Here is a 10,506-nt window from a genome sequence, read left to right on the forward strand (position 1 = left end):
CCTCAGTCACAGTCATAGGGGAGGGGAGTAAGGAGAAAATGGGAATGAGGGAAGAATGGGAGGATACAAGGGATGGGATAACCATTGAGATGTAATATGAATAAATTAATAAAAATTAAATATATTTTATGCATATGAGTACTTTGTATATATGCATGCCTGCATACTAGAAGAGGGCATCATATCTCATTATAGACAGTTGTGAGCTGCTATGTGAGTGCTAGGAATTGAACTCAGGACCTCTGGAAGAACAACTGCTGTTCTAAACCTGTAAGCCAACTCTGCAGCTCCTAGTTGCTCAGTTTTCAATTAAGCATCATTAAATACCAGTATACATAAATTTAATGTAATTTTTGTGAAATAATAGATGAATCATGATGACAAAATGATTATATATAAACTTGGAGAAAAGTTAAAATATTCATAAAATATATGAAATATTGGGCAGAATAGGAATTTTCTGTACTCTTCTTTTGATTTTTGAGTATGTTTTAATTAAAAAATTAAGCAATAAAACATTTTCAAACTCTACCACTCGGTAACTTATCTGTGCTTGTCTTTTCACTGCACGTGCTGAAAATCTCTTTTCATAGGAGATGATAGATTTGTAGCTCACTCTGCTACTAAAACATTTTGAAACATGTTCTTTTTTATGTTTCTTTTTAAATATACATTTATATTATTACACATATATACAATAAACTGCAAACAACAAGAATTACAAAATGATCAGGAATTATATAAATGTTATATTCATAGTGTTTTGGCTATTTGTATTTGGACACCTTGGAGAAAATATCTTTCCTATCTTAGTCAGTCTAAACTTTGGAATGTAAATCAATATCTATCATATCTCATCCCTATCAATTTAGAATATCTACCTACATCTAAAAACGTATTAACCCCTAAACAACTAAGCTTAATTGTAAAACCAAATTTTCTGGTTTTAATCCCATCAGAGACTAGAGAAGGAATGACAGTTAAGTACCTGAGTAAACAAAAAGTGCAGGCTAGCAACTTCCAAAATTAAAAAAAAAAAAAATGACAGAGACAGTTTGCTGCCTGAACAGTCATCCAAAATGTCTATAATGTTGTAGCATCATCTTCAGCCTTCTGGCCCAGTATATCTGACAGACATATTTGTAAGGCAGGAATTATTGAGGGCTTGCTTACCCTGTTTGGCCTTCAACTCTGCCTGCATCCAATTTTGCCCATTGTTAGGCAGAATTATATCTGTGACAGAAACAAGGACAGTTTGTCCAGTGTCTAGTTTGCCACATTGAAAGCCATCTCCATAAAGAGGTTCTTTGATGTTCATCATCTTCGTTGAGATAGGATGGGTATTGCCAGGAGTTAACTTGTCTTATTGTCAAAGCATCTTTAAAATAATAAAAGCACCTTCAAAGGCCATATTCTGTAGGTCTCTGAGGTTTTTGAAGACCTTGTCTAACTATTTTATCTTATCTATCTATAGAATCATATCTATTGTTAAACCTAGGATGCATATTCTTATGATAAAATTAGACTAATTGACATGACCATGATTTGGTCAACTAACAATTAGCTTGCTACACTTTCATAACTTAACTTTCAAGAAAGGGTACTCTTAAATTTTATCTACTCTTGTCTGTATGATGTATTCACATCTGCTAGTCCTGCTTCCACTCTTCAGTGTCAGAGTATTCCAAACTAATCTGTGGAGTTCATTTTCCTGTGTTTGTAATTCCTGTGTTTGTAAAGGCTATTAGTGCCTTCTAATTTTGAACCTTTGTAGCACACTAGCACTAGGAAATCCACCATTCATAAACCTATCCCAGATTTTAAAATGGATACTCTCTCCACACGTAATTCTCTACTTCCTATCTGGAACTTTAGCTCACAGGTGAGAATTAATAGAAGTCGTGCAGATAAACCGCATACTTAATCCATGTGAATTCCTTCTCATCCAGTCAATGGTACTCCTTTCTTCTGTGTATCTATAAGATTTCTAACACTCTTTTCTTTCCCGCCCATTTCTAGTCTTGGTTCTATATTTACCATCTACAATTTGACCTTGTCTCTTTATCTCTAAGTTTCTCCCTGGTGCAAAGCTTTGTCTCAGAAGTCTACTTTCTACACCAGTGGTTATCAATCCTTTGGGTTGCTTGCAACTCCTTTTGGGTCTCATATTGGTGAAGGGACACCATAGGCTAGGTCTAACTTAATAACTAGTAATCCCAATTTACATGAAAATCATGACAGCAACAAAAGTGCAGTTATGAAGTAGCAACAAAATAATTCTATCATTGGGGGTCACCACAACATGAGGAACTGTATTAAGGGTCACAGCATTAGGAAGGTTGACAACCACTGCTCCACACTGTCTCTGTCAAAAATCATACCTGAGATCATTCATATTCTCCAACTGAGCCTCCATTCACTACCCTTGATTCATAAAGAAGCAAAGTGACATGTCCTTCAATGAGCTGTAGAATACTGCAACTTCTATAGCTTTGACGTCTATTATATTGTTCCTCAGATCCAATTTTATCAACACATTGCTTTTTTTTATAAACACTGTTCATATTTCTATTGTAGGACTTTATGTATTTTTTGGAATTTATGTATTTTTAATAAGTATAAAATATCTATAATAAATAAGAGATAAAACTAACATTCATTTTTAAAAAGTATATGTAAAATTCAATATGTTCTGAGAATAAATGCAATCATTTCTCTCTTTCTTCCTCTGTGTGTGTGTGTGTGTGTGTGTGTGTTTTGTTGTGGATTGAACTCAGGATCTGATACATGCTAACTAGTTAAGTGTTCTGTAGGTTATACATGTCATCTGCAACACAGAAATTTCTCTACTAGGTATTAAGTTCCACCTATCCTGTGGCCCTTCTTTCACCAAGACTTTGAACTCTTATTACCAGAGGAAAATCTTGTAACTTATCACTCTTTCCATGAGCTTTCTTTATATCTGGGAGTTTTCTGTTCTAAAACTTATGGAAACTCTGGGGTAGAAGCAAAGTCAATGTCTTACAAATATTTTTGATTAAAGAAGAAAGAAGAGGAGGAGGAAGAAAAGAAGAACCACAGCAATAAAAATACAACAACAACTTGGTAACCTAATTGCACTTTCAGAGATATGACTCTTTGAATTTCTACTTTTACAACATATTATTCATATCACAATAATTCCAGGAAATTATATTAGTTTTCTATTTTGATTGATGAGGTACTCATCATAGGAACTGAGAACAGTTTTTGATATTTATTTTTAGTTAATGTGTACTGGTGTTTTGCCTGCGTATAAGTCTGTGTGAGGGTGGCAAATCTTGGCGTTACAGACAGTTGTGAGCTGCCATGCTGAGAATTGAATCGCAGTCCCCTGGAAGAGTAGTCAGTACTCTTAACCACAGAGCCTGCTCACCAGTCCTCCTACATTTAGCATATCAAAAAAATGAATATCTCCTGGGAATACTCAACTTTCCCAAAGATTATTTTGCTCTTCAGATATAATTCAGAATTTACATTTAGGCCTGTACATATGCAGTTTGACTAGTCTATTTAGTAAGAGCACGGTTGAAATAACACATGTGAAAGAGAACAGACTTCACCCCAGAAATCCTATTATGTGGCTATAGAGTGTCCTCCACATGCAACATTCAGCACACACACACAAAAATAAAACAACAACAACAACAACAACAACAAAAACACTTTGTGAATTATTAAGAACTACGTAATATACACTATACGCGGGGGTGGGGGGGCAGAGAGAGAATCCATTAAAAGTGAGAAGTGATGTAGTTTTATGGAAAAATGTAATTTAAACAGGAAATTTTATTCAACCTGCAGCCAAAGTGGGCAACATATTGACACCATGGGAGTGCCAATAGAATGTAAAAATGTTACAGATGCTTTTTTCAAATGATGAGGAATTGTGGATGTGGTGCAAAAGAATCCATGCAGTAGATTCATATGATGCTAAGAAAATGGATAAAAGGGAAAAAGAACTCCTAAGAAAAAAGTAAGCTCAGGAGTTCTAAAGTATAACATGATGTCTGTACTTGGAGATACATTGGATTCTTCAAAACTGCAAAAATTAGGGTAGAATGCTAGTGTTCTCTACTCCACAGCCAGTTGTCAATTCCGGGGATCAAACTTGTGTTATCCAAGTTAGTGGCACATGGTTTACCTGATGAGGTAGCTCTTTGACTGTCATTTTGCTAATTTTATTGTTTTCTTTCATTTACCAAGAGTTAAAGAACCTACAACAATTTTATAGATTAATTTCTTTATTATAGACTATATATATTAGTATAGTTTGATAGTGATGTCAATAAGAAACCAAAGAAAAATATCCCTCCCTAAATGAGCCTTTAAGAAGAATTATTCTCATGTGTATCCACTATAATTTGCTAGTATAATATGCTACTTAAAATAAAAATAAATTAATTTTTTAAATCTTTATTTGCTGATTCAAATGATCATTACAATATATAGTTTCTACTGTTTATGTCGATTTTGTATGTGTGTTTTATACAGCAGTTGTATTAGATCTTGTGTTCTTTGTAACGTGGTAATAAACTAATTCCTTTGAGTTTGTGGTACAGCTGACTTTTTATTATTGTCAACATATCTGAGTAATCAAATCTTAAGTTATAACTTCCCAAGATTTTTATTTGTATATACTCTCAAACTAATCTAAAATATCTAAGAATAGCTTAACAAATTCATATAAAGTCTTAGTGCAGCTGCTCTCAGTCTTTTGAGTGCAATTTCATACACTTTGTCAGATTGAGCATACACAGAGACAGGTTTTACAGAAAGATAATGATTTTCATAGAATAGCTGGAGTTTATGTTCCTTAGATTTTAAATGTTGCATGCTTTGTATGTAAGAGGCATATATTAATGTAATTATAGTGTAACAGTGTGCCTTGACTATGGCAGTTTTGAGAAGTACAGATGGGTTGGTGTTTAGACCTTTTCTTCAGTGTGAATAATGCATGGCTTTTGTTTTCAATATTTCAAAAAATGTGATGGTTTTATCATATTGATGAATCAATAGAAGCATTATGATACTGTGTCTTGTTGTGGTAATATTAGTTTCTTGACTTGAGTAAATAACCTAACTATAAAATTATTGTCTTATTATTAACATTTAATTTTACTCATCATGTCTTCATCTGTATGTTATAGTATATGTTGGTACATTTTGACTCTATAACTCTTCTCATATTGACTAAACTTTTGTAAGAAAGAGATCTGCTTTTTTACTTGTTTATTTGTTAACTGATTGATCAGTTAGCTGATTGATGTCCGTATGAATTCCTGTTATTGCCATTATTTCTTCCGCCAGGTTTTGACCCATCAGAATGGCTTTCTTGTTCTTAATATTGTTTATTCCTGCTCAAATAGGCTCAGTGCTTGTTCTCCTTGCTCTAGACCTGGAATCATCTTTTCTAAGAAGTTCAGGTCTCTTTGATAAAGAGCAGATGGTATATCCTACTTTTTTGTAATCATTATAGATAGAGCTCAAAATATTTGATGGTAGAAGAGAATCAAAATTGTATCTTTTAATTTGAAATGTCATAGATAACATCATGAATAAACACAACGAAAGTTTTTTTTTTGCAATGAAACAAATTGATTTTTTTTTTCATTGCAAAGGAACTTGTACTCTTTTAAGAAAGAACATTAAGTTTTCTGTGCACAGCTTAGGGTCGACTCTGCAGGTACATAAACATAAAGAGCATAGAAGATCTTCAGGCTCCCTTACACATTTTTCAATTAACATTTACCCTTTGATCAGCTGGCTTCTCCCGAAGGTACAGCCATGGGCAGCTGAATGATGAACTCACCTGCTCCAACTCCCTCAAAACACTGGACTATTTTAATTGTTGATCCATGTGGGGAGATGATTGATGTGAAACAGAAATCAGAGTTGTTCACTCTCAGACTTTATAAGATCCCCTTCCATTTATCATTCACTATCTCAAAGCCCTCAAGATTAGCTTTGTTTAAAGACTATTTGCATTTAAATTGTAGGGATATAGTAGAGTACTTGTATTTTACGACTGAGGTTAAAAGCTAAAGTCATGAGTGGTTTAATCCTTTTTAAAACAGCAATCCCTAAAGGGACTCAAATCATTGAACATGCTACATGATTTAGTAGAAAGTTCCCAGGCTAGGGGATACTTTTAAGTGAACAATGTAAAAGAGAGAAGGAGATTACTTGCATTTTTTTTGGTAAGGTTGTAGCCTAAAACAAGCTCTTATATAATAACAGCCCCTTTGTGAGCTACTCTTTCTATGCAAAAATGAAGCATCTTATTTTCTGAAATTACAACTGTATATGCCAATTTTTCGGAAGGAGCATGCAGAGTTAATTGACTTCCAGTAACCTAAATTATGTTGTTACCTTACAGTTTAATTTAGAATTGTTAAGCAAAGGCATCTAGAAATGCGAAGAATGAAAACATCAGTCAGGAAATAGTCTGCAGTGTAATCTGAAATAGATGATAGCCGATGCTGACTATAACTGTGAGTATAACACAAGTATCTATGATCTTCATTCTTTTCATATAATATAGAGGGTCAATTATATCAAATAAACAATAACACTCTTGAGTTTTCATCAGTTGGATAACCTATAGCTTTTTTTATTAATTTATTCATATTACATCTCGATTGTTAGCCCTTCCCCTGTTTCCTCCCATTCTTCCCTCCCTCCCACATCCCCCCTTCTCCCATCCCCTATGTCTGTGATTGAGGGAGACCTCCTCCCCCTATATATGCTCTTAGAATATCGAGTCTCTTCTTGGTAACTTTCTATCCTTCCTCTGAGTGCCGCCAGGCCTCCCCATCCAGGGGACGTGGTCAGAAAAGGGGCACCAGAGTTCGTGTGAGATCTAGCTTTTTATTTTAAAGGTTTAGAGATGCCTATTAATTTGTCTTTACAGAATTTCTCTTAAATAATGAATTCTGATTTTATTTACCATGTATGAGACCTTAGGTTCTATCTTTGGTACCTGAATAAATAAAAAGGATTTTTTTAAATATAACGGGACTTTTTTTTTTTTTACAGTAACAAATGTTTTTAAATTTTTACTGAGAAAAATTTAGGAAGAAACCTTGATTGGTATTAGAAGATTTTATGGATGTTATTACTTAGAGGAAATCTACAACTGACTAAGGTTTGAGTTTGTTATGTGTGATATCAGTTTGCTGAGGATATATTTTAGAATGATTCTTATTCTGCCTAGTTCATACCGCCTTTTCTAGTTTTATATGAAACTTATCCATAAAATATCAAGTGGTGAAATTTTCAATGCTGGGACTCTACAATTCAGATCAAATTTGACCTTGAAATTCTAGTTTTCCTTATGTTTTGAATCATAAAACACATAGATGTTTATTCTAAGTATCTCTTGTTTCAACTTTGTGCAAACATACCACCATTTGTTCTATGTATTGCCAATGAAAAACCAACCAGCCAATGCTAAGCAACACAGAGAACAGGGTAGGACATCCTGGTCCAGTGAGAGTGAGAGAAATGATAGACAGGACAAGAGAGATGCATTTGGAGATGACAAAAAATAAACAAACAAACAAACAAAACACCAGCAGGAGAAATGAACCAGACCTAGAATAGGAGTAAAAACCAAGTATATAATCTGAATGGGACGAAACTATACTACTTTGGAGGTTTAAGATAGAGTAATTATTGTGTAGCATTGTGCTTTAGGCTAACTAAGTAGACTCTAGTCTCTCTGTGTGGTTATTTGGGTATGTAGCTGGTTGAAGAGTAACTGCTGATTTATTAAAATAATAAATCAATATTAAATATTAATAGTCATTCAACATTTTATTTTCCCCTTTATATCCATATTACACCCCTCCTTCCTCTCCTCCCAGTTCTGGCCTCTGACCCTTTTTTTCTTTTCCTCAATCCTCTTCTCCTCAGAAAAGAGGAGTCCCCTCCCTACCAACACATATCCACAAGCCAGATCACATCAGAGCTAAGCACTTACTTTTCCACTGAGGCCAGACAAGACAGCCAAGCTAGGGAGAAGAGTTTCAAAAGCAGGCAATAGAGTTCTCTTAGAGACAACCCTGGCTCCACTTGCTAGGCAACTCACATAAAGTCCAAGCTGCTCATTAGTTACATATTTGTCAACAGCCTAGGTCCAGTCCATGCCTACTCCTTGGTTGGTGCTTCAGTCTCTGTAAACCCCCATGGGCCTAGGTTAGTTGACTCTGTTGATCTTCTCATAGAATTCTTGTCCCCACTGGGTCCTTCTACCCTGACCCCCCCGCCCCCCCCGACGCTTCCACAAGAGTCTCTGAGCTCCATCTAATGTTTGGCTGTGGGTCTCAGCATCTGTTTTGATCTGCTGCTGGATGGAGCCCCACAGAAGATAGCTATGCTAGGCTCCTGTCTACAAGTTTAACAAAAATATTAGTTATAGTGTCAGGAGTTGGCTCTCTCCTATTGGGTAGGTCTTAGGTAGGGTTTGTCATTGATTGGTCAATCCCTCAATCTCTGTTCCATCTTTATCCCTGCACATCTTGTAGGAAGGATAAACTTTGGGGCAAAGGCTTTGTGTATTTGATGCCTATTTGGTGCACTTTTTAAGAATGGTGAGGATGATAGAGGAGATGTGTCACTGGGGTGTACCTTGAGGTTTTAAAGACCCATGTTAGGACAGTACCATTCTCTCTGCCATGTGCTTATAAATAAGATGTAAATTCTCTACTATTTTTCAACTGCTTGCCTGATAGCATGCTTACCACTACTATGATAATAGAGCCACTGTCTAAAACCATAAGCAAACTCCTAATTACGTGTTTTCATTTATAAGTCACTTTGGTCGTGGTGTGTGTCTCTTCATAGCAATAAAAAGTAACTAAAAAAAAAAGAGCATACTTTCAAAATCTATGTGCTTTATTTTTAAACATACTTAAATTGGTATTAGTCTGGTTGTTAGACAGAGTTGATTTTACAAAGCATTGACCAATGGGTTCAAACATCAGGGTATAAAGAGCAATAGGCCATGATAGGACACTGTTGCTGGGTCATCTCTGATGATCTTCGCTGGTGTAAAAGTGTACAGGAGTGCATTGACGGGACAGTAACACCATTTCTTTTTGTGAACCTTTCAAATTATAGATACTTGAATCTTTATTTTCATATCTTAAAGGTCTCCTTAAATACATAGAATTATGAATAAAATGTGCATCATAGAAGAATATGCTTGTTTCCTTATAGAGCTAGCCATTGAATAAGGCACAGAAGAAGAGATAACAGGAAGAGGACAAACATGAGTCTTATATCAACAGGATCCAGAATTAGTGTCTCAGTTCAAGGGGTGGCTCTTAGCTCTGCAGGGCGTATTGCTGGGCCCTTGTTCACTGAAGTTAAGCTAATTGTCTGTTTTCACAGTGTTCCATTAGTATTCATATGGGAACATTAAAAAAAACAACTTTATCTGGGATGGTGATGGAAGAAACCTGACAACCTCTGCATAACTTGGTCAACAATACTTGGGATAAAAAAATATTATAGAACATCTCAATTTTGTTTTGCAATCAGCATAGATACACTCGTGTGATTATTTCCTTAAAATGTCACATATTTATTATAATGAAAAGAACTATTATAAATCAATGACATGTATGTATGTATGTACGTATGTATATATGTATTTTCTGAAAAAATTCTTCTATGCCACAAATATATTTTATTCCACTGATGAAGTCTTTGTTACATTATTTACTATTAAAATAAAGTAAAAAGTGGGTGCCTCCTATTTTTTCGAAGGTTTTAGTTGTTTGAATATATCTGAAGCCCTTTTCAGTTACCTTGCTTCAAGCAGCAATAAATGTTACATCATTATTAGTAAAATTACAACTCAATGGATTCTCACAATGTGTTCAGGATAATAATTTCTACAATTATTTAAAGTATGTCACTTCTGAAAGATCTTTTAGAAAGAGTATTTCAACTGACACAGAGATTTCTCATTGTATATTTATTTGTCTTTTTCTTACATTGAATGTGAGTGAAGTCTACAGAAATTAAATATCATCTTCTGTTTTTCTTTTCCCATTCTATCTTTCTAACTTTCCTTATATTTCTTTCTTCTTTTATTTTACTTCCCTTTTATTTCAATTATATTTTCACTGCAAGCTCACTGTGAGGCCTTCATTATTTAAAAGACCAAAGAATAACAGTATAAATCACCAACACCTACTATCTACCAAAATTTATCTCTTCAATACATGTTTTTCTCTTCCTGTACAAAAAAATGATGATGTCACCAAATTTAGTTCAAAATGAGAGGAAGGAATAACTAGCACATGCCTCAATTATTTGGGGTAATATACTGGTTTAGTTATGTATAAGAGTATTACAAAGAACATATTGGAAACAACATAGATGTTCTTCAACTGAAGAACAGATTAAAAAATATGTGGGACATTTATACAATGGAGTATTACTCAGCTTTTAAAA

Source organism: Acomys minous (genome assembly GCF_964271855.1).
Source record: "Acomys minous genome assembly, chromosome: 1".
Classification (NCBI taxonomy): domain Eukaryota; kingdom Metazoa; phylum Chordata; class Mammalia; order Rodentia; family Muridae; genus Acomys; species Acomys minous.